This window comes from Ranitomeya variabilis, chromosome 2, assembly GCF_051348905.1.
Source record: "Ranitomeya variabilis isolate aRanVar5 chromosome 2, aRanVar5.hap1, whole genome shotgun sequence".
In the NCBI taxonomy this organism is placed as follows: domain Eukaryota; kingdom Metazoa; phylum Chordata; class Amphibia; order Anura; family Dendrobatidae; genus Ranitomeya; species Ranitomeya variabilis.
Genome location: NC_135233.1, coordinates 440,936,592 through 440,960,370, shown reverse-complemented (window position 1 = coordinate 440,960,370; position 23,779 = coordinate 440,936,592). Strand labels below are relative to the sequence as shown.

The 23,779-nt window shown below is 40.3% G+C and overlaps 1 long non-coding RNA gene across 13 annotated transcripts in view; it reads left to right on the top strand.

The window, feature by feature from the left end:
• Positions 1–23,779, top strand: part of LOC143806493 (uncharacterized) — a 138,889-nt gene that overhangs the window by 109,620 nt on the left and 5,490 nt on the right. For 9 of the 13 annotated variants that reach the window (XR_013221479.1, XR_013221480.1, XR_013221482.1 and 6 more), the window contains 3 exons: positions 5,323–5,540; positions 12,803–12,895; positions 20,937–21,097. This is a non-coding gene — a long non-coding RNA (uncharacterized LOC143806493). Of the gene's footprint in view, positions 1–1,926; positions 2,060–5,322; positions 5,541–12,802; positions 12,896–20,936; positions 21,098–23,779 lie in introns of those variants that run through there. The other 4 variants (XR_013221477.1, XR_013221478.1, XR_013221485.1 and 1 more) reach the window with 2 other exon arrangements.

Here is a 23,779-nt window from a genome sequence, read left to right as displayed (position 1 = left end):
TATATTCTGCTATTAGCTAGTGGGCCTCTCTTTGCTAAATACCTAGCTCATTCTCATGTTTGTCTTTTCCTCTTGCCTCACCGTTATTATTTGTTGGGGGCTTGTATCCAACTTTTGGGGTCTTTTCTCTGGAGGCAAGAAAGGTCTTTCTTTTCCCTTCTAGGGTTAGTTAGTTCTCCGGCTGGCGCGAGACGTCTAGAACCAACGTAGGCACGTTCCCCGGCTACTTCTATTTGTGGAGCTAGGATTAGATATATGGTCAGCCCAGTTACCACTGCCCTATGAGCTGTTTTTTTTGTGTTTGCAGACTTGGTATTGATTCCTGAGACCCTCTGCCATTGGGGTCATAACAGGAAGTGAAGATTCAGCAGCAGAGTGGAGGGACACTGAGGACCTGTCAATCAGGCTAGGAAGTGAAGATTCAGCAGCAGAGAGGAGGGACACTGAGGAGCTGTCAAACAGGATAGGAAGTGAAGATTCAGAAGCAGAGAGGAGGAACACTGAGGAGCTGACAATCAAACTAGTAAGTGAAGATTCAGCAGCAGAGAGGAGGAACACTGAAGAGCTGTCAATCAAGCTAGTAAGTGAAGATTCTGCAGCAGAGAGGAGGAACACTGAGGAGCTGTCAGTCAGGCTAGGAAGAGAAGATTCAGCAGCAGAGAGGAGCAACACTGAGGATCTGCCAATTAGGCTAGAAAGTGAAGATTCAGCAGCAGAGAGGAGGAACACTGAGGATCTGCCAATTAGGCTAGAAAGTGAAGATTCAGCAGCAGAGAGGAGGAACACTGAGAAGCCGTCAATCAGGCTAGGAAGTGAAGATTCAGCAGCAGAGAGGACGGACACTGAGGAGCTATCAAACTAGTAAGTGAAGATTCAGCAACGGAGAGGAGGAGCACTGAGGAGCTGTCAATCAGGCTAGTAAGTGAAGATTCAGCAGCAGAGAGGAGGAACACTGAGGAGCCATCAATCAGTTAGGAAGTGAAGATTCAGCAGAAGAGCAGAGAGGAGGAACACTGAGGAGCCGTCAATCAGCTAGAAAGTGAAGATTCAGCAGCAGAGAGGAGGAGCACTGAGGAGCTGTCAATCAGGCTAGTAAGTGAAGATTCAGCAGCAGAGAGGAGGAACACTGAAGAGCTGTCAATCAAACTAGGAAGTGAAGATTCAGCAGCAGAGAGGAGGGACACTGAGGAGCTGTCAATCAAACTAGTAAGTGAAGATTCAGCAGCAGAGAGGAGGAGCACTGAGGAGCTGTCAATCAGGCTAGTAAGTGAAGATTCAGCAGCAGAGAGGAGGAACACTGAGGAGCTGTCAATCAGATTAGTAAGTGAAGATTCAGCAGCAGAGAGGAGGAACACTGAGGAGCCGTCAATCAGCTAGTAAGTGAAGATTCTGCAGCTGAGAGGATGAACACTGAGGATCTGCCAATTAGGCTAGAAAGTGAAGATTCAGCAGCAGAGAGGAGGAACACTGAGGAGCTGTCAGTCAGGATAGGAAGTGAAGATTCATCAGCAGAGAGGAGGAGAGCTGAGGAGCTGTCAATCAGGCTAGGAAGTGAAGATTCTGCAGCTGAGAGGATGAACACTGAGGATCTGCCAATTAGGCTAGAAAGTGAAGATTCAGCAGCAGAGAGGAGGAACACTGAGGAGCTGTCAGTCAGGATAGGAAGTGAAGATTCATCAGCAGAGAGGAGGAGAGCTGAGGAGCTGTCAATCAGGCTAGGAAGTGAAGATTCTGCAGCTGAGAGGATGAACACTGAGGATCTGCCAATTAGGCTAGAAAGTGAAGATTCAGCAGCAGAGAGGAGGAACACTGAGGAGCCGTCAATCAGCTAGTAAGTGAAGACTCAGCAGCAGAGAGGAGGAGAGCTGAGGAGCTGTCAATCAGGCTAGGAAGTGAAGATTCAGCAGCAGAGAGGAGGGTCACTGAGGAGCTGTCAATCAGGCTAGGAAGTGAAGATTCAGCAGCAGAGAGGAGGGACACTGAGGAGCTGTCAAACAGGATAGGAAGTGAAGATTCAGAAGCAGAGAGGAGGAACACTGAGGAGCTGACAATCAAACTAGTAAGTGAAGATTCAGCAGCAGAGAGGAGGAACACTGAGGAGCTGTCAGTCAGGCTAGGAAGAGAAGATTCAGCAGCAGAGAGGAGCAACACTGAGGATCTGCCAATTAGGCTAGAAAGTGAAGATTCAGCAGCAGAGAGGAGGAACACTGAGGATCTGCCAATTAGGCTAGAAAGTAAAGATTCAGCAGCAGAGAGGAGGAACACTGAGGAGCCATCAATCAGGCTAGGAAGTGAAGATTCAGCAGCAGAGAGGAGGGACACTGAGGAGCTGCCAATCAGGCTAGGAAGTTAAGATTCAGCAGCAGAGAGGAGGGACACTGAGGAGCTGTCAATCAAACTAGTAAGTGAAGATTCAGCAGCAGAGAGGAGGAACACTGAAGATCTGTCAATCAGACTAGTAAGTGAAGATTCAGCAGCAGAGAGGAGGACACTGAAGAGCTGTCAATCAAACTAGTAAGTGAAGATTAATCAGCAGAGAGGAAGAACACTGAGGAGCTGTCAATCAGATTAGTAAGTGAAGATTCTGCAGCAGAGAGGAGGAACACTGAGGATCTACCAATTAGGCTAGAAAGTGAAGAATCAGCAGCAGAGAGGAGGAGCACTGAAGAGTTGTCAGTCAGGCTAGTAAGTGAAGATTCAGCAGCAGAGAGGAGGAGCACTGAAGAGCTGTCAATCAGATTAGTAAGTGAAGATTCAGCAGCAGAGAGGAGGAACACTGAGGAGCTGTCAATCAGATTGGTAAGTGAAGATTCAGCAGCAGAGAGGAAGAACACTGAGAAGCTGTCAATCAGCTAGTGAGTGAAGATTCTGCAGCAGAGAGGAGGAACACTGAGGATCTGCCAATTAGGCTAGAAAGTGAAGATTCAGCAGCAGAGAGGAGGAACACTGAGGAGCCATCAATCAGCTAGGAAGTGAAGATTCAGCAGAGAGGAGGGACATTGAGGAGCTGTCAGTCAGGATAGGATGTGAAGATTCAGCAGCAGAGAGGAGGAACACTGAGGAGCCGTCAATCAGCTAGTAAGTGAAGATTCAGCAGCAGAGAGGAGGAGCACTGAGGAGCTGTCAATCAGGCTAGGAAGTGAAGATTCAGCAGCAGAGAGTAGGAACACTGAAGAGCTGTCAATCAGGCTAGGAAGTGAAGATTCAGCAGCAGAGAGGAGGGACACTGAGGAGCTGTCAATCAAACTAGTAAGTGAAGATTCAGCAGCAGAGAGGAGGAGCACTGAAGATCTGTCAATCAGACTAGAAAGTGAAGATTCAGCAGCAGGGAGGAGGACAATGAAGAGCTGTCAATCAAACAAGTAAGTGAAGATTAATCAGCAGAGAGGAGGAACACTGAGGAGCTGTCAATCAGATTAGTAAGTGAAGATTCAGCAGCAGAGAGGAGGAACACTGAGGAGCTGTCAATCAAGCTAGTAAGTGAAGATTCTGCAGCAGAGAGGAGGAACACTGAGGATCTGCCAATTAGGCTAGAAAGTGAAGATTCAGCAGCAGAGAGGAGGAGCACTGAAGCGCTGTCAGTCAGGCTAGTAAGTGAAGATTTAGCAGCAGAGAGGAGGAGCACTGAAGAGCTGTAAATCAGGCTAGGAAGTGAAGATTCAGCAGCAGAGAGGAGGGACACTGAGGAGCCATCAATCAGTTAGGAAGTGAAGATTCAGCAGAAGAGCAGAGAGGAGGAACACTGAGGAGCCGTCAATCAGCTAGAAAGTGAAGATTCAGCAGCAGAGAGGAGGAGCACTGAGGAGCTGTCAATCAGGCTAGTAAGTGAAGATTCAGCAGCAGAGAGAAGGAACACTGAAAAGCTGTCAATCAGGCTAGGAAGTGAAGATTCAGCAGCAGAGAGGAGGGACACTGAGGAGCTGTCAATCAAACTAGTAAGTGAAGATTCAGCAGCGGAGAGGAGGAGCACTGAGGAGCTGTCAATCAGGCTAGTAAGTGACGATTCAGCAGCAGAGATGAGGAACACTGAGGAGCTGTCAATCAGCTAGTAAGTGAAGATTCTGCAGCAGAGAGGATGAACACTGAGGATCTGCCAATTAGGCTAGAAAGTGAAGATTCAGCAGCAGAGAGGAGGAACACTGAGGAGCCATCAATCAGCTAGGAAGTGAAGATTCAGCAGAGAGGAGGGACATTGATGAGCTGTCAGTCAGGATAGGATGTGAAGATTCAGCAGCAGAGAGGAGGAACACTGAGGAGCCGTCAATCAGCTAGTAAGTGAAGATTCCACAGCAGAGAGGAGGAGCACTGAGGAGCTGTCAATCAGGCTAGGAAGTGAAGATTCAGCAGCAGAGAGGAGGAACACTGAAGAGCTGTCAATCAGGCTAGGACGTGAAGATTCAGCAGCAGAGAGGAGGGACACTGAGGAGCTGTCAATCAAACTAGTAATTGAAGATTCAGCAGCAGAGAGGAGGAGCACTGAAGATCTGTCAATCAGACTAGTAAGTGAAGATTCTGCAGCAGAGAGGAGGACACTGAAGAGCTGTCAATCAAACTAGTAAGTGAAGATTAATCAGCAGAGAGGAGGAACACTGAAGAGCTGTCAATCAGGCTAAGAAGTGAAGATTCAGCAGCAGAGAGGAGGGACACTGAGGAGCTGTCAATCAAACTAGTAAGTGAAGATTCAGCAGCGGAGAGGAGGAACACTGAAGATCTGTCAATCAAACTAGTAAGTGAAGATTCAGCAGCACAGAGGAGGAACACTGTGGAGCTGTAAATCAGACAAGTAAGTGAAGATTCAGTAGCAGAGAGGAGGAACACTGAGGAGCTGTCAATCATAATAGGTGTATGGTGATTCAGCAGCAGGGAGGAGAGACACTGAAGAGCAATCAATCAGGCTGGGTAAGTGGATTCAACAGCAGCGAAGTGGGACACTGAGGAGCTGTCACTCAGGCTGGGTGGGTGGAGATTCAGGAGCAGTGGAGAGGAGTGACACTGAGGAGCTGTCAATGAGACTGAGTGAGTGGAGATTCAGATGTAGCAGGGAGAAGGGATACTGAGGAGATGTCAATCAGGTTAAGTGGGTGAAGATTCAGGAGCAACAAAGAGGAAAAATGCTGAAGAGCTGTCAGACTAGCTGACTAGCTTTTACAAAGGATTATACAGACATTCTAACATGGATTTTCACAATAAGTACATCAGCCTCATCAGGTCTAAGAAATCAATTTAATCATTTGCTGTGTGTATTGTGAAATCTGGTTATAGATCTACTTTAAGAAGTGTATAAGAAACATTTTTTAATATATTACATTGTTTGTCTTGCAGCGTCATACAAGCCTGGAATAAATCCCACAGAACAAGGTAATTGTAAAAAGATGTGTAATATACAGGAGATTAACAGAAAATCTACAGATACTAGCCAAGAAAGAAGACTGAACGGAGAGAAGCAATGACTCAGGGTGAAATAAAGTGATTGTAGATTTCTTTTCTTTGCATTTCTTTGCATTATGGGCTACTTTTATGGAGGTTCTCACCTCTCACAGGTAAGTTCCTATACTCTGCAACAAACATCCGATAAAAACAGATTTTCTTTATTTTTTTTTATAATTCAGGACCAGTAACCTGCCTTTTATAATCAACTCAATAACATTTCCTACATAGCTCTGTCACCACTTGGCAGTTTGATGCAGTTTTTAACTTTTTTTTTTGCCAAATCCTGAGATGAATTTGATCAGAAGAAGAAATATGAAGAACAAATAAAATACACGTCCGCTGCAATTATATTTTTGGAACATAAAATATTTATATTCAATGCTTGGATATTGTTGTGCGCAAAATAGATCTCCTGCTCTCTAGTGCCACCTATAGGCAGCTACACTGTCTGATGTTGACCCTGAGGTGGCACTAGAGAGGCAGTTTTTTTCCTTATTATTTTACATACTTTTGCTCATAAGACTCTCTGGTATAGTTGACCCAGTACTTTTTCAGAGCTACATTGAAATGTATAAGCAAAGTATAAAGATAGAGCCAAACTTATCTGTAGGCAGATTTGTCTTAAATTGCAACTCTCATTTGTGGCCGGATGGTTTCTGCAGGTAAAATGTCCTTAAGACCCCCAATAATAGCTAAAAAGGGCTTTGTGTTATTGCTGTAGACAGACCAATTCAAAGATACAGAAGAATTTTCTTAATTTCAAAGGTGTTAGGGGTCGAGTTCCCATCTCTGCACAGGGGGTCTCCCATTCTCCTCCTGCCGCAGTGTAGCCTGCTCAGTGGAGACATCAGTCCCAGCATCTCGCTCAGTCTGACTCTGTACTAAGAATTACTGCTGCTTTTCCTGCTTCTGCCATTGAAGTCAGTGCTGGGCGGCGGCGAGCAGACGCTTCTGGGACTAAGTCCTGCTTTTCTCATTCTGAACATGCCCAGGGTAAGATCTCTCAGTGGAGATCGAGGGTCACATGATCAGGTACTGCAGCTAAGGCCATTGGTCCTTCAGGAAGGTCCTGTAGGTGCTCACGCTCTGTGGCAGCCTCTCATTGGTCCTTCTAGGAAGGTCCTGTACGTGCTGCAACTATTTAAGGCTCGCATGACCGCACGGCCATGCGCTAGTATCAATGCATGTTATGTGCTTTACGCCAATGTGGTCATGTGAGTTTGTGTTCAGGGACCCGGCTGAAATAAGCCCCTAGAATGCTGGCACCTCCGGCGAGGAGATTTTGTCTGAATGTATTCAGGGACCTGGCTGAAATAAGCACCTAGAATGCTGGCACCTCAGGCGAGGAGTTTGTGTGCATGCGTGACCACTGACTGCTCTTAGTTGGGCAGTTAGCCTGTGCCTCTGTGAAGTCAAACAGGGCGCAGAGCTTTGAGTTTCGACTACTCTGTGAAGTAACAGGGTTAGCTCATACCGCCATATAGTGCCGCCGTTTGCTAGCAGCAGGTTCTCCTGCACGGTGGACCCCGGGCTGCGAACGCATCAATTATAATAAAATCTATATACTTACTCGGTGCGTTCCGCTAGCCCTAACAAAAGGTATACTTTTTTTTAAACTCAGAAGTATAACCTTATGCAACATTTTTAATAAATACCCCTAATTATTTTGCATTACCCCTATGCTTTGTTCAAACCTTGTATGTTTCTTTTTTTACCATAATCACAGGAAAAAAAATGTTTCCATAATTTTATTAAAGATATTGAGATTCTATGCTATTGTGGCAAAAATCCACAATGTGTGAACGTAGCCTTAACACCTTTTGGCTCCTAAAGTTTCAGATCAAAAGTGCAACTTCACGAAACCCCCCTTCCCCACCATATTTACATTCTTGTTTGAAAATAAGCCATAAAATTAAAACCTAATATTCTGTATGATGTGGATACACAGCTCCATAGACGCAGTCATTTTGCCCTACAGTGGCTCCTCCGAGAGATTTGACTCTTCCATGAGATTGTGCTCCCCCCATACATCAGTAAGTTGTGGGCGCTCATGACTTTGTCATTGGATTACTTATCCTTTATTGGTTCAATTTTAGTACGTGCAAACCAGAAAATACTAGGATCACAGTTTGGCACTTGTCCATCGCACAGATCTTTCCGCTTTTCCATTTTTCCAACACATCAACTTCGAGATACAGTGGGGCAAAAAAGTATTTAGTCAGTCAGCAATAGTGCAAGTTCCACCACTTAAAAAGATGAGGGGCGTCTGTAATTTACATCATAGGTAGACCTCAACTATGGGAGACAAACTGAGCAAAAAAAATCCAGAAAATCACATTGTCTGTTTTTTTATCATTTTATTTGCATTTTATGGTGGAAAATAAGTATTTGGTCAGAAACAAACAATCAAGATTTCTGGCTCTCCCAGACCTGTAACTTCTTCTTTAAGAGTCTCCTCTTTCCTCCACTCATTACCTGTAGTAATGGCACCTGTTTAAACTTGTTATCAGTATAAAAAGACACCTGTGCACACCCTCAAACAGTCTGACTCCAAACTCCACTATGGTGAAGACCAAAGAGCTGTCAAAGGACACCAGAAACAAAATTGTAGCCCTGCACCAGGCTGGGAAGACTGAATCTGCAATAGCCAACCAGCTTGGAGTGAAGAAATCAACAGTGGGAGCAATAATTAGAAAATGGAAGACATACAAGACCACTGATAATCTCCCTCGATCTGGGGCTCCACGCAAAATCCCACCCCGTGGGGTCAGAATGATCACAAGAACGGTGAGCAAAAATCCTAGAACCACGCGGGGGGACCTAGTGAATGAACTGCAGAGAGCTGGGACCAATGTAACAAGGCCTACCATAAGTAACACACTACGCCACCATGGACTCAGATCCTGCAGTGCCAGACGTGTCCCACTGCTTAAGCCAGTACATGTCCGGGCCCGTCTGAAGTTTGCTAGAGAGCATTTGGATGATCCAGAGGAGTTTTGGGAGAATGTCCTATGGTCTGATGAAACCAAATTGGAACTGTTTGGTAGAAACACAACTTGTCGTGTTTGGAGGAAAAAGAATACTGAGTTGCATCCATCAAACACCATACCTACTGTAAAGCATGGTGGTGGAAACATCATGCTTTGGGGCTGTTTCTCTGCAAAGGGGCCAGGACGACTGATCCGGGTACATGAAAGAATTAATGGGGCAATGTATCATGAGATTTTGAGTGCAAACCTCCTTCCATCAGCAAGGGCATTGAAGTTGAAACGTGGCTGGGTCTTTCAAAATGACAATGATCCAAAGCACACCGCCAGGGCAACGAAGGAGTGGCTTCGTAAGAAGCATTTCAAGGTCCTGGAGTTGCCTAGCCAGTCTCCAGATCTCAACACTATAGAAAACCTTTGGAGGGAGTTGAAAGTCCGTGTTGCCAAGCGAAAAGCCAAAAACATCACTGCTCTAGAGGAGATCTGCATGGAGGAATGGACCAACATACCAACAACAGTGTGTGGCAACCTTGTGAAGACTTACAGAAAACGTTTGACCTCTGTCATTGCCAACAAAGGATATATTACAAAGTATTGAGATGAAATTTTGTTTCTGACCAAATACTTATTTTCCACCATAAAATGCAAATAAAATGATAAAAAAAACAGACAATGTGATTTTCTGGATTTTTTTTTCTCAGTTTGTCTCCCATAGTTGAGGTCTACCTATGATGTAAATTACAGACGCCTCTCATCTTTTTAAGTGGTGGAACTTGCACTATTGCTGACTGACTAAATACTTTTTTGCCCCACTGTATATCCCACCCCCCAATGGGTGCCATTGTCTCCAGATAAATAATGTCAGCCACTACACTGATCTATTGATTTTAGTATTATGAGTGATTGGTATATATATGTAAGGTACGGTAACGGGAATATTAGAACAAGCAATCACTTTTCTAGGACTTTGTGACCCAACACACATTGGACGCAGAAATTACCACCGAGCCGCATCGGCATGGGTTAAATGTAGATAACTGCAAAAATGACAATATTAGCTATTCTTCCATACATTAGTATTGATAACGTATAGAACATATGCTAAGACATGTAGGGTACATTTCCATCCTTATCCACTGCCAAGTGCTATTAGAAATCAGTATGAATGAGAGATTGCAAATAAATAGAATTGCTTAAAAAACAATTACAAAGCAGATATTTGAGCAGAAGTAAAGTAAGCTGAGATATAGAGATTTGGTCTTGAGTGACAATCCCGTAATTACTAATAATATGGGAAATCTACATGGTCCATAAGCTGAAAATGAATTTGTGAGCCGGCAGAGACATCATGTTGCTGGTCATGATAAAGAATCACAGTCCCCTACTCACAGGAAAAGCCCTACACTACCATGTATAGGGAGGAGATAATGAGAGCTTCTTGTGGAGGAACCATGTAAGGGGAGGAGATAATGAGAGCTTCTTGTGGAGGAACCATGTAAGGGGAGGAGATAATGAGAGCTTCTTGTGGAGGAACCATGTAAGGCGAGGAGATAATGAGAGCTTCTTCTGGAGGAACCATGTAAGGGGAGGAAATAATGAGAGCTTCTTGTGGAGGAACCATGTAAGGGGAGGAGATAATGAGAGCTTCTTGTGGAGGAACCATGTAAGGGGAGGAGATAATGAGAGCTTCTTGTAGAGGAACCATGTAAGGGGAGGAGATAATGAAAGCTTCTTGTAGAGGAACCATGTAAGGGAAGGAGATAATGAGAGCTTCTTGTAGAGGAACCATGCAAGGGGAGGAGATAATGAGAGCTCCTTGTGGAGGAACCATGTAAGGGGAGGAGATAATAAGAGCTTCTTGTGGATGAACCATGTAAGGGGAGGAGATAATGAGCACATAATTGTGAAGGAAAAGTGAAAGAAAGAAATAATTAGAGCTTTTTGTAGTGGAGTCATGTAGGGGGGAGATAATGAATGCATATTGTTGAGGAGCCATGTCAGGAGAGGAGATAATGAGCACATATTGTGGAGGAACCATGTAAGGGGAGGAGATGATGAGAGCTTCTTATGGAGGAACCACATAACAGTAGAAGATAATGAGCTTCTTGTGGAGGAACCATGTAAGGGGAGGAGTTAATGAGAGCTTCTTGGTGAGGAACCACATAAGAGTAGGACATAATGAGAGCTTCTTGTGGAAGAACCATGTAAGGGGAGGAAATAGCGATAGGTTCTTGTTGAGGAACCATGTAAGAGGAGGAGATAATGAGAGCTTGTTGTGGTGTAACCATGTAAGGGGAGGAGATAAAGAGAGCTTCTTGTTGAGGAACCATGTAAGGGGAGGAGATAATGAGAGCTTCTTGTGGAGGAATCATGTAAGGGGAGGAGATAATAAGAGCTTCTTGTGGAGGAACCACATAAGGGAAGGAGATAATAAGAGCTTCTTATGGAGGAACCATGTAAGGGGAGGAGATAGTGACAGCTTCTTGTGGAGGAACCATGTAAGGGGAGGAGATAGTGACAGCTTCTTGTGGAAGAACCATGTAAGGGGAGGAGATGAGAGCTTCTTGTGGAGGACCATGTAAGGGGAGAAGATAATGAGAACTTCTGGTGGAGAAACCATGTAAGGGGAGGAGATAGTGAGAGCTTCCTGTGGAGGAACCATGTAAGGGGAGGAGATAGTGAGTGCTTCTTGTGGCAGACCATGTAAGGGGAGGAGATAATGAGAACTTCTTGTGGAGGAACTATGTAAGGGGAGAAGACAATGAGAGCTTCTGGTGGAGGAACCATGTAAGGGGAGGAGATAATGAGAACCTCTTGTGGAGGAACCATGTAAGGGGAGGAGATAGTGAGAGCTTCTTGTGGAGGAACCATGTAAGGGCATTTAAGGGGAGAAGATAGTGAGTGCTTCTCGTGGCAGACCATGTAAGGGGAGGAGATAATGAGAACTTCTTGTGGAGGAACTATGTAAGGGGAGGAGACAATGAGAGCTTCTTGTGGAGGAACCATGTAAGGGGAGGAGATAATGAGAGCTTCTTGTGGAGGAATCATGGAAGGGGAGGAGATAATGAGCCCTACTTGGCATAGGATCATGTAAGGTGAGGAGATAATTATTATATGTTATGATATTATGAGATTTTTGACAAAACGGAGACAAAATCTTTGCATTGTACATGAGTTTTATCGTGTCTCGTTAAAAAAAGAAAATGAAGGATCGTGTTACCCGGCTGTGGGGTGAAGGACAGGCGGATGAATTACCGGCCGGCGGTCTCGGTGACTCATCTGTCTATATAAAAAACTCCTGATTGGCTTCAATGGCATCTTATTGATAACTTAGAGCATTTTAAAGTGAACCTACACAGAAAAACCTACTTGGAACCTGACAATAAATTACTAGCGGTGTAGCATTCAGCCCAACTGAGGTGTCCTAATAACTCAACAATTTAATTTATGGGGAGGGAGCAAATTGAAGGGATCCTATTATCTAATAAACAAACTTTAGGGTGTTAACTGTTGTTCTCCTGGAAGATCTGGCAATCTACAGCTACAGTAATATTTAGGATCTAATGGATCAGTAGCAGTCATTTGTACTCATCTGTAAGTTAACCCTTTAGTGTTTCATTCCAAAATACAGGGTATTGATAGCCGCCTATCAGCCCATAACGATAGTGTTTATGGGGAAGGGGGTTGATGATGGGGGTGATAGTAAGGATTTGGACATCTTTTAGCAGCTATGCTATGTGTAGAGCTAGATTAAGGCTGCATATGTCTCATGGATCAATGCACACATCTTGGAAGACGACGATCAACCAGGGAATTCCCTTATTACAACAGACCCTACATATTTTACCAATGACGTCCTTATTATCAGACCACATTTCCCTTTTATGTTACCCTTAGCCGGTCTTGTAAAAGGTTACATTTACCAATTTGTATCCTGCCTGTCACTTTGCTCTGGAGCTCGCGGACACGATGGCGGCTCATGAAGTCCTCAGGGTCCCGGTGTCGTCACCTCTGTGATGTCACAAGACATTGATTTAATAACGCATTTTGGTAGCCCAAAAAGTATACCCCTTCCTCCAAGATGAGACTTCGCTTTTGCTATTTTATTTTCATCTTTAGAATTTGAACCTTGCAAATTGTTGTATGCAAACAATGCAGGGTCATAGGGATGTAGAACTATCAATCCCAGCATAGTCCTCCAGATTCTCATTTATGCAGTTGCACACCAGTAATTTTCAGTATTGGCTTTATATTTTGGGTGTCATAGGGTGTAATAATTTGGAGGTGATGGGTTTGGGGCGAATACTAATTGTTTGACCAAACACTAACTTTATTAATAAATAGGAGATGACAGTTGATATCTCATACGTGTTTAACTATTTCAGGGACGTCCAACCGAAATGCAACAGTGGGTTCTTCTTAAAGGCACGGTCTCGGGGACAATGAAGTGAGGACATCATACAGGAGCATATTTCTGGGTAAGTGTTTGGTTCCTTTCCCTTTTTGCAGGGGGTAGAGGTAAAGCAATGCAAGTGTATAGGGTAACTTGAGCTTTAAAATGTGTCAGAAAGACAGAGGCCGAAACTTCTGGAAATTAGTTGTGTTCATCTGAATTGGGTTGACGTGTGTGGATTTCTGCGAGCACCATTGAGATCAATGACAGTTACGAAAAATTCTGCATGATAGGAAATACTATTAATGATCATATCCTATCAGATCAATACACATATGAGTGATATTTCCCGTAGCATCCCATACAGCCACATGTATAGGCAGGTGCAGCTATACATATTGTACCCCCATAGCGTGACTCTACAAATCTACCGCATACACCCTCCAAGCCGGACCGTCATCACTCTTCCTTCTGAACTGAGCACTCTGGGAAGGAAATAGTTAAAACCACATATTAATGAGGATTAACGAGACCAATTATTGCTCCACCAGGTTGCAGAATTTTTAACTCCATCATTTCCAGGACGCACAGATTAGAGGGAATCGTGACCGTTATCCCATTATTGCTATTCCGAAGGCCCAGAGACGTGAATTAAATGCTAAAAAAATAATAATAATCACCATTTACACACTACAAATATACATCAGTTATAGTGATACTCACTGTGTAAATGGGAAAAAAAGAAGAAAAAAAATAGTTATTTGGGGGGGGGGCAGATTATAGTGAGAGTCATAATGTGAAGATCAAGATTTATAATTAACAAATATGTAAGATACAGCAAATTCCTCCAATGCAATGTGTATGGGGACTAAGACCCCCGGGGTGAGAAAGGGCGAGGGGCTGAGATTTCAACGCACCCAACTAGGTGTAAGAGACCCCTGTGAAAACATCGTAGCCCCAGCAGAATGGGGCATATTTATCATATTTATGGGGGTGAGTGGGGGCAGTGACCCAGAATTAGTTTGTAAATCTCATTATTTCATTATATAAATGTCATCACCTGTATAGAAGATACAGGGGAGGATATATTTATTTCTATAATATAGTGCTTTGTGATGTCATATAGTGTATGTAATATACGTGGTCCTTACAATAGCGATGTATTGATCACTATACATTCACAGGGTGGTGGGTGCAGGGGTGAAGCTATAGGGGGAGCAGCTAACAGTCAGAGCCGAGGGTCCCGGTGTCCAAAGTGCTACAAAGGAAACACTAGTATTATACATGGCACATTTGGGGGGAGACCCTGTTACAGATCTTTCATTAGGGCCCAGGAGACTATAAAGACTGAAGTCAATGTATTAGGATGCAGTCTATAGTCATCACCCATAAAGAACATCTTAGGGTCTTATACTACTACAAAACCCCCACCACCCAAAATACCACCATGTATGTAACAAAAATAAATAGTGAAAGATACATGATAGATACAAAATATATGATTGTTAAAACTCCATTTAACAATTAACCCTTTGTAGATAACATGATATATTTTACATCATTCAATACCAAAAAAATGCGTTTTAGTATCTTTAGGCCACTAATTAGGGTATATACAACAATATCTAATAAAAATCACTGTCCATGACAAAATAAAGCGTAAATCTACTTATCTTCAAGGTTGAAAGTCCCCCACATACCCCATATATCTTCATATATATTTTTTTTTTTTTCACTATATATATATATATATACACACACACACACACACACACACACACATATATATATATATATATATATATATATACTTAAATATATAAAATATCAGGATATGTTGAACTTAATGGACTTGGGTTCTTTTTCAACCATAAACCTATGAGACTGTATATATATGTATAGAAGTAATGTCTGATATATATATACATATATATATATATACATATATATATATACATAAAAAAAATAAAAATATATATATGTATATATATATATATATATATATATATATATATATATATATATATATATATATATATATATATATTTTAAGCTTCTAAACATTTGAACATTTGAGAAAAAGAAAGTTCTAATTATACCAAATATCAAATATAATAGTGCCGGAAGATTATTGATCAATATTGCCAAATACGATGATGAGGGGTTAAACTTCAGGGTAGGCCGCAATATAATAAATAAAATATGCTTGTAGTGTGTGACGGTAAAAGTCAGTTTTTCAACCAATATTAAAACATTTTAGGTTGCGAGTTGGCTAAAAGAATAGATTTTATATTTTTCAGGGGAAATGAAAAAAACCCCAAAAACTAAACCTAAGCACAATATTAAATATAGATACAAAATAAATTTAGAATTCATTCTAATTGATCTTTAAAATATAGATATGTTTATTTTAGATTATCATTATTATTAGTTCTCAGAGGCTTTTGTATTAGTTTAGTGAAAAGGAATATAGTAAACTATACCTAAAAAACGTAGGTAAAAAAAAAAGCAGCCGTTCATTTAAAAAAAAAATATATATATATATGGTTATGGTAAGGTTTTAGACTTTAGAAAATGTCATTGTGTTCTTGAAGGGTTAATGTAAAATATCCTCACATAGAAAAAAAAAAAAGCAAAAACATCGTCCGTGCATCAGAAGATGTCGTTGCTCATGGCCTAAGAGGTAATTTTTTTTTTCTATGGCCGAAGGTACAGGGCTATATAATTGAATGATTCACGTATAGGAAAATGATACTCGCCATATTACTTGTAACCACCGGCATAAATTGGAAATAATTTTAACCTCTTAGTCACAGGACTGCCGTCACATAGAGACTTTGTACTTGTCAGGTAACATGAACATATACCTGTCAATGATTAATGATCTCGGGGCAATGATGCAAAAGATATTTTTTAAATATAGAACAATTTTAATTACATTTTTTTGTTATTTGATGAGACATAGGACAGAATCACAAGCCATCACCCCTTCTATATATATATTTTTTAATCTGGAAACTTTAGGGGTCTAGTGAAGGAACTCATATTAATTCAATTTAGCAGTTTTATGACTTAATGTTAATTCACCATTTATAGCTGAAAAAATAGATTATGTCACGAGTATGCGATATAATTACAGATGGCGGCATGCGTCCGTATCTAAGGCATATAGAAATGCAGATAGATTCCAGATAATGATTGATTCCTGAAAACAAGCAACATTAAATAATAGTTAAAAAAGTATATATATATATATATATATATATATATATATATATATATATATATATATATATATATACATACATACATACATACACACCAATTTAACCCTGTATGTGCTGCAGGCTGACATCAAAACGTCATGATGCCACCATGAATCCTATTGAATGCAAGATATAATGCAAAAAGTATAATTTGTGTGTGATCCTTGCAAATATACAAACTTTTATACACATAGGAACATAAGTACCAACATTTACTTATGCAGTATGTATATATATATGTGCATATATATGTGCTAGAAAATCCTACATAAAAAAGTTTGATTATATAGACTTAATTAGTTTTTGCCCATTGCTGTTAAAATTAGATTTTTAATTTACCGTGATAAATCTGCAGTAATTTTTGTAACTCTTCCTGCCCCTGAGTAATAAACAATATGAGTATATATCGTCATATATATTATAAGCAAATTCCCTCCCATTTCAAAGTACCTATTTCTGCATTTATATCAGTTGTTATACTAAGTCTCCACTCACTACTTACCACTAACAAGATCACGAGGAATATAGACGATTGTTAATTTTAAATGTATTATTTCAGTGCAAAAGAAATTCTTTATTTTTTTTATTTCCATTAGAAATAAACATGTACATTTTGAAAAACAGAAGTAGAGAATTTTTCTTCTATCTGGAGTATATTTATAATGTAACTTTGGCAGTATATTACATTCCAACACAGCCCAACATATTAACCCTTATCCATGTGCGGTCAGGAAGGTTTATTGTTTTTAGGCCTCCTCATGGCCTCTCAATGGGTAGATGGTTGGGGAATCATTTTTTTTTAATACATATGGTTGTTTTTTTTTCTTATTGGCAAATATTCAAAATGTTCTTTATTTGGGGGTCTTATAGGAAAACTTACAAAATGATTCTTTCGGCCTAGTCAATTCCTTTTAACCCTGTAATTTCATGGTATAATTTTATAAAAAAAATGTTCTGATAAACTTTTACTTTTTTTGTTGTTTCTCTTGTGGCGTGGCGAATGATTTGCCTTTCCATATGTTTTTTTTTTTTTTTTAAAGATGGATTTTATGACCTAGTTTTTTTTTTCTGTTTTAGCAGTACATAGTGTTTATAGAAAGGTCTTGCTTTAATCTAGGGTATGTTTAGGATGGATGTGTTGCCTTTGTTAAAAGTTGGACTTTTTCTGGTCAGAATGAAAAAGGAAAGGCATAAAAGCTAAGTAAAAAACCTCAAAAGTCACAAATTCACTTGTGAATATATATATATATATATATATATATATATATATATATATATATATATATATATATACTATAATGTTAAAAAGTATATCAGTGACTTTTACATTTTATCACCTTTCATATATCTGTCCGTTCTGTGTATATATATATATATATACATACGCAAAATGGACAGATATATGAAAAGTGATAAAATGTCCATATATACAGTATATATATATATATATATATATATATATATATATATATATGAATAAAACAAACAGATATATATGAAAGATGATAAAATGTAAAAGTTATAGCTGTACTTCTTTTTTAACATTATATAACTAAATATTTATTTATATATATATATATATATATATATATATGTAATCACAAGTGACTTTGTGACCTTTGAGGTTTTTCATTGTTATACTAAACTTTATGTGTTTTTATTGTTTGTCTTCATTACCTCTGATGACTTTATGACTTATGATTAACGCTTCCATTTCCATACGGTTTTGTGGATTGGTTTCTTGCTTACTGGCGGCAGTAGTGGTGATTGTTATATGTCTTGCCTGGATTGTAGGTTATGTTTCGAATAGATTTTGTACATTTTCTATAACATGAACTGTATTGAGCACGTGAAATAACACTGATCACATATAAGAGATCATAAAAAAAATGCCATAAGCTGCTGGCTAATTTCTACCACATGTAAGTTGATTGAGAAAAAAAAATAAAATTGGCGCTATACTCGTCCTGTAATTTTTATGATGAATGATGATGTCATCATAAGAAGTTCTCCGTTCCTATATCCTGTATAGACGTTACTGTCTGAGTCTTAGAAAAAAAAACCCCATGTAAATACCGACGAAAGATGTTAGGAAAACTCCTATCATTTTATTTTTTAAATAAAGTCTAATATTCCTAATTTGTTTAATCCCTGGACAAAAAAGAACATTTTTATGAGCAGTGCAGATAACAAAAAAATATTTGAGGCCTCAGAACAATTCATAACCTTTAGAAATGGAAGATCTTTTAGTTTTTTACCTAAGTGAACAATACTAAAGGTTTATTATAACAAAAAAAAAAAACTCTAGAAAAATATTACAATTGTGCTAAAATGTATCTAAGTCAGTCCATACTTATAAATGGCACTTAAGTAGGTTGTTACATAGTAATAATACTACAGAGATAGAGAAATTCATTTATGTAAGGACAGAAGGAACCGGAACAATTTTTTTTAGGTTATTGGTAAAAAAAAAAAAGTTGAATATTTGGGAATAGAATAAATCTGGATGTTTGTGAAGTATTCGAAAACATAAATGATTTTCGGTGGAGATATAGATATATATTTAGAGATTGGATTTGAACTGTATTTATGGATGTTAAAAAAAAAATGTAATCAAAAAATTAAAAAGTAACGCGCACCACGGTGAAGCGCAAATGACCCTTTTTCTATTGGTATGTAAATACGGCCTGTATTGCCATGAAAAGCGAAATGGGGCCAATATTAATAAAGAGCGTTGTAAAAAGAAAAAAAAACATGATGGTAATAAAGGATGAGCCTCTACCTTTGCCCGCACTTATATGTAGGTCTTTTGTGCCCGTGTTTATACATAGTAACATTAATTCCGAATGGTTGAGTAGAATCTGCTGCCCTTTTGCCATTGAAGAATTTGCATGAAGTGGGAGAACGTACAACGTAAAAAAATAAAACAAATTTTAATAAAATTGTTCCCGGCTACAAATAAGTATTTATGGAACTGAAACGTTCCGTTTTGGTTTATTGAGAAGATTTCATTATTATTATTTTTTTTTTTTAGTGCATATTTTATGGCGTTACTAATTGTATGACAAAGGTTTAGGCCTTGGTGCCTGTTTTGGCATATTTGGCTGCAGTAATAGGATTTCTGGTTATTGAAATGTTGCAAAAAGAATATAATAAATATAATTAATGTTTTGGAGGGGTTTACTGATTTTTTTTATTTGTAAGGAATTTTTTTTTTATATATATATATATATATATATATATATATATATATATATATATATATATATTTTTTTTTTTTTCTGTTGATGGGAAATCTGTTAGGTCATGGCATTTAGGCTACGTTCCCATTATGAGTTTTTGGTGATTTTTTTTATAGACTGCATATTTGTTTAGAAAAAATGCAAGTAATTTACTTGCAACGTTCAGTATTTGGTCAGTATTTTTCATCAGTATTTGTAAGGAAAAACAGGAGAGGAACAATCATAGGAAAAGTATAAGAACACGTCATCACTTCTGCATTCATTACCCTTCTGGTTTTGGCTTACAAATGCTGATGTAAAATACTGACCAAATACTGATAGTGTGAACTTGGCCTAGTGGGTGCAGAAAATCAAACACTCACCAAAAGATCAAGTCTAAAGGGATTTTCCAAGCTTAGAAAAAACATGGCCGCTTTCTCCAGAAACAGCACCACACCTGTCCATGGGTTGTGTCTAGTATCGCAGCTCCACTCCATTGATGTGAATGGGGCTCACCTGTAATACTACACACAACCTGTTGACAGATGTGGCGCTATTTTTTTTGGGGGAAAAAAAGCAGTAATATATTTTTTAAGCTTGGAAAATCTCTTGAACATATTATCATTATCTGTATTTGTCTCTAGGAAGGATTTAGAGGTCTAAAAATCAGAGAAAAACTCTTAGAAAATTCCCAATTAAGATGCATTTGATCACTAAACGTGGCGGTAGGCATGAGATAGATCTGACTAGATTTGGAAAGTTCTGCTGATAACCTGATGTTAATGGTGGCTATATAATGGTGTTAACATAAGCTGGATCTGCAGATAAATATCTCATGTCTATGATTGGCTTGGGTTACGTTTGCACGATGAGTTTTTGGTGAGTTTTTTACGTTGCATATTTTTGGAAAAATGCAAGTATTTTACTTAATGGGTGCAGAAAAACGAACTATTTTTCATCAGTTTTTTTCTGTTCCCATTTTCATCCATTTTTGGTCCATGTGTCGGATTTTATCATCAATTTGTCATCAGTTTTTCTTTTATGCAAAAAAATAAAAATAAATAAAAATAGCAATAAAATAAATAAAAATACATTTTCTAGTTTCTCTTACTCATTAAATATTATAAAACCGATCGCGCACGGATGCCAAAAATGGGCGATTTTAATCTGCAGATTGGAGTTGGACATCTCGGTGTGCAAAAAAAAAAAGGGCAATGCGAATATGGCCATAGACTTTAATGGGTACGTGTTCTATTAGCGAAAAACACATGATGTGTGATATGGGCCTAATTCACACTTGGTTTCATGTCTTCCAAGAGAGCTAATTTTTTATTTATTATGCCAGTGAGAAAATTTGGGGATTTTCTGTTTATTTTTTATTGTTATTTTGCACCTGTCTACAAATAGGAAAACAAAAAATAATGAATATATATATGTAATAAAAAAAAATGATTAAAAAACCCACCTAATATAGTCATCACCATAAAAAATATATTAAAAAATCCCTGATCTTCCTATAAGTGCATCATCAGTGCAGTTTGTTAGTAGATGGCGGAGGGAATGAAGGGGTTAAAATGCGATGAACCATTTGCATGCTGGGAGCTGGAGGCGCTCGGAATGACGGGATATATTCTTGCAGAGCATCCTCCTCCTCCTCTCATTGGGATATGGCAATGCAGGCGGAGGCGCTGCAGAAGAGCAGATCTGCTGCAGACAATGGATGGCTGAGCTCGCTGCTCCTTCTTCTTTCTTCTTGGGTAAGACCTGAGAACTAATCCGCGGGCACAGCCGGTAGAGAAGGTAATGTTATACTATAGGGAGGTTCTATTGATGTTTTAGGCTTTACACTGATTTTCTTGAACTTGATGCATCAGATCCTTGTTACTAGGTATTTCTCGCCTCCTGACCTTATTTTAGATCTAAAAAAAAACTTATTTTAGGATCCTGGAGACGGCCAATGACCCTATAGTGAAGGGTTAGGGCAGAATTTGGGAGCAGTGTTACCATCAGCATCCAAATCAGTCATACTGTTATTGTTACAAGTCCTGTTGGATGTTATCATGTTTTATGAAAGATAATGATGGTGGCATCAAAAAACCAGCAACTCTTCCCCGAGTACTGGCGGCTCGGTGCTAGGGCCAACGCTAAGTCTGAAGCTTACTCGCTAACCTGCTTCTCCATCAGGATGAACGTCCCCATGTCCTAGAAATAAACTCCAGCCTGATCATAATATCAGATTATTCCAGTTTAGCCCACAATAGTAAAGAAAATGCCTAGGTTATACCAGCTGGACCCATCATTTATATCGGAGAATGTCAGGAACATGTCCCAAGAATCGGCTCAGCGCCAGTGTGGAGAGGACTCGCAGCTGGTGCCGACATCTGCCTGGATCCACAGACTTCTCAGGACCAAACTGAGAAAGAGTCCGGGAATGCAGAGACGATCCCATAAGACTTAATGCTTATTCTATCATGGTACCGAAAAATACCGGAGACCATGAACTGTCCGACATGTTTCATCAAGTTATGCCTTATTCATGGCCAATATGTAGAATTACACATAGAAGATGCCCAGGTTATACCAGCTGTGCATATAAGGAGATGCCCAGGTTATAGCAGCTGTATATATATATATATATATATATATATATATATATATATATATATATATATATATAATTATATACAGAAGATGCTCATGTTATACCAGCTGTATATATACAAATATATACAGAAGATGACCAGGTTATACCATCTGTACATATATAATTATATACAGGAGATGCCCAGGTTATACCGCCTGTACATATATACCGTAATTATATACAGGAGATGCCCAGGTTATACCGCCTGTACATATATACCGTAATGATATACAGGAGATGCCCAGGTTATACCAGCTGTACATGTATAATTATATACAGGAGATGCCCAGGTTATACCAGTATGGTCACTATTACTATACATATGAGGATATATGTAAAGCATGTATAACATATACCATCTGTGCATATGAGGCCCCCATTTTTGGGGCATTCTGATTATATTTCCGGGCTGCTATAATTAGATCCACAGGGTGTCAGATCTTACATTGCCCGGTTTATGCTGCCACCTACAACGCCCTTGTTAAATCGCCCACATGATTATGGCATCAAGCAAGGTGTAAAACATTGTTTGTATAGATCTTGTGTAAAGGGATTTTATCATTGAGTCTCCCTTGTGAATAGACTGACACCAAGCGCCCAGCAGTGACCACCATGGACCGGCTCGCTCTTAGGTCGACCCTGAGTGCTCTCTGTGGCAATGACATTATTTTGGTTGTTTTTCTGTATGTGAGGCCCCTTCACACGTCTGTGTGCCGTCCGTGTGCTGTCTGTGACATCCGTGTGCTGTCTGTGTGCCATCCGTGTGCTGTCCATGTGCCATCCGTGTGCCGTCCATGTGACATCTGTGTACCATCCATGTGACATCCGTGTGCCGTCCATGTGACATCCGTATACCATCCATGTGCCGTCCATGTGCCATCCATGTGCTGTCCATGTGCCGTCCGTGTGCCGTCCATGTGCCGTCCATGTGACATCCGTGTGCCGTCCATGTGACATCTGTGTGACATCCGTGTGCCGTCCGTGTGCAATCCATGTGACATCCGTGTGCCGTCTGTGTGCCATCCGTGTAACATCCGTGTGCTGTCTGTGTGCCGTCCGTGTAACATCCGTGTGCTGTCTGTGTGCCGTCCGTGTAACATCCGTGTGCTGTCTGTGTGCCGTCCGTGTGACATCCGTGTGCTGTCTGTGTGCCATCCGTGTGCCATCCGTGTGCCATCTGTGTGCCATCTGTGTGGCGTCTGTGTGCCGTCCGTGTGCCGTCTGTGTGCCATCCGTGTGCCATCCATGTGACATCCGTGTGCCGTCTGTGCTGTCTGTGTGCCGTCCGTGTAACATCCGTGTGCTGTCTGTGTGACATCCGTGTGCTGTGTGCCGTCAGTATAACATCCGTGTGCTGTCTGTGTGACATCCGTGTGCTGTGTGCCGTCCGTGTGACATCTGTGTGCCGTCCGTGTAACATCCGTGTGTTGTCTGTGTGCCGTCTGTGTGACATCCATGTGCCGTCCGTGTGATATCCGTGTGCTGTCTGTGTGCCGTCCGTGTGACATCCGTGTGCCGTCTGTGTGCCGTCCGTGTGCTGTCTGTGTGCCGTCCGTGTAACATCCGTGTGCTGTCTGTGTGACATCTGTGTGCCGTCTGTGTGCCGTCCGTGTGCCATCCATGTGACATCCATGTGCCGTCCGTGATATCCGTGTGCCGTCTGTGTGCCATCCGTGTGACATCCGTGTGCCGTCTGTGTGCTGTCCGTGTAACATCCGTGTGCTGTCTGTGTGCCGTCCGTGTGACATCCGTGTGCCGTAAATGTGACATCCGTGTGCCATCTGTGTGACACGTACCCAAATAGAAATCAGAATAGAAATGACAAATTTTTAGATATT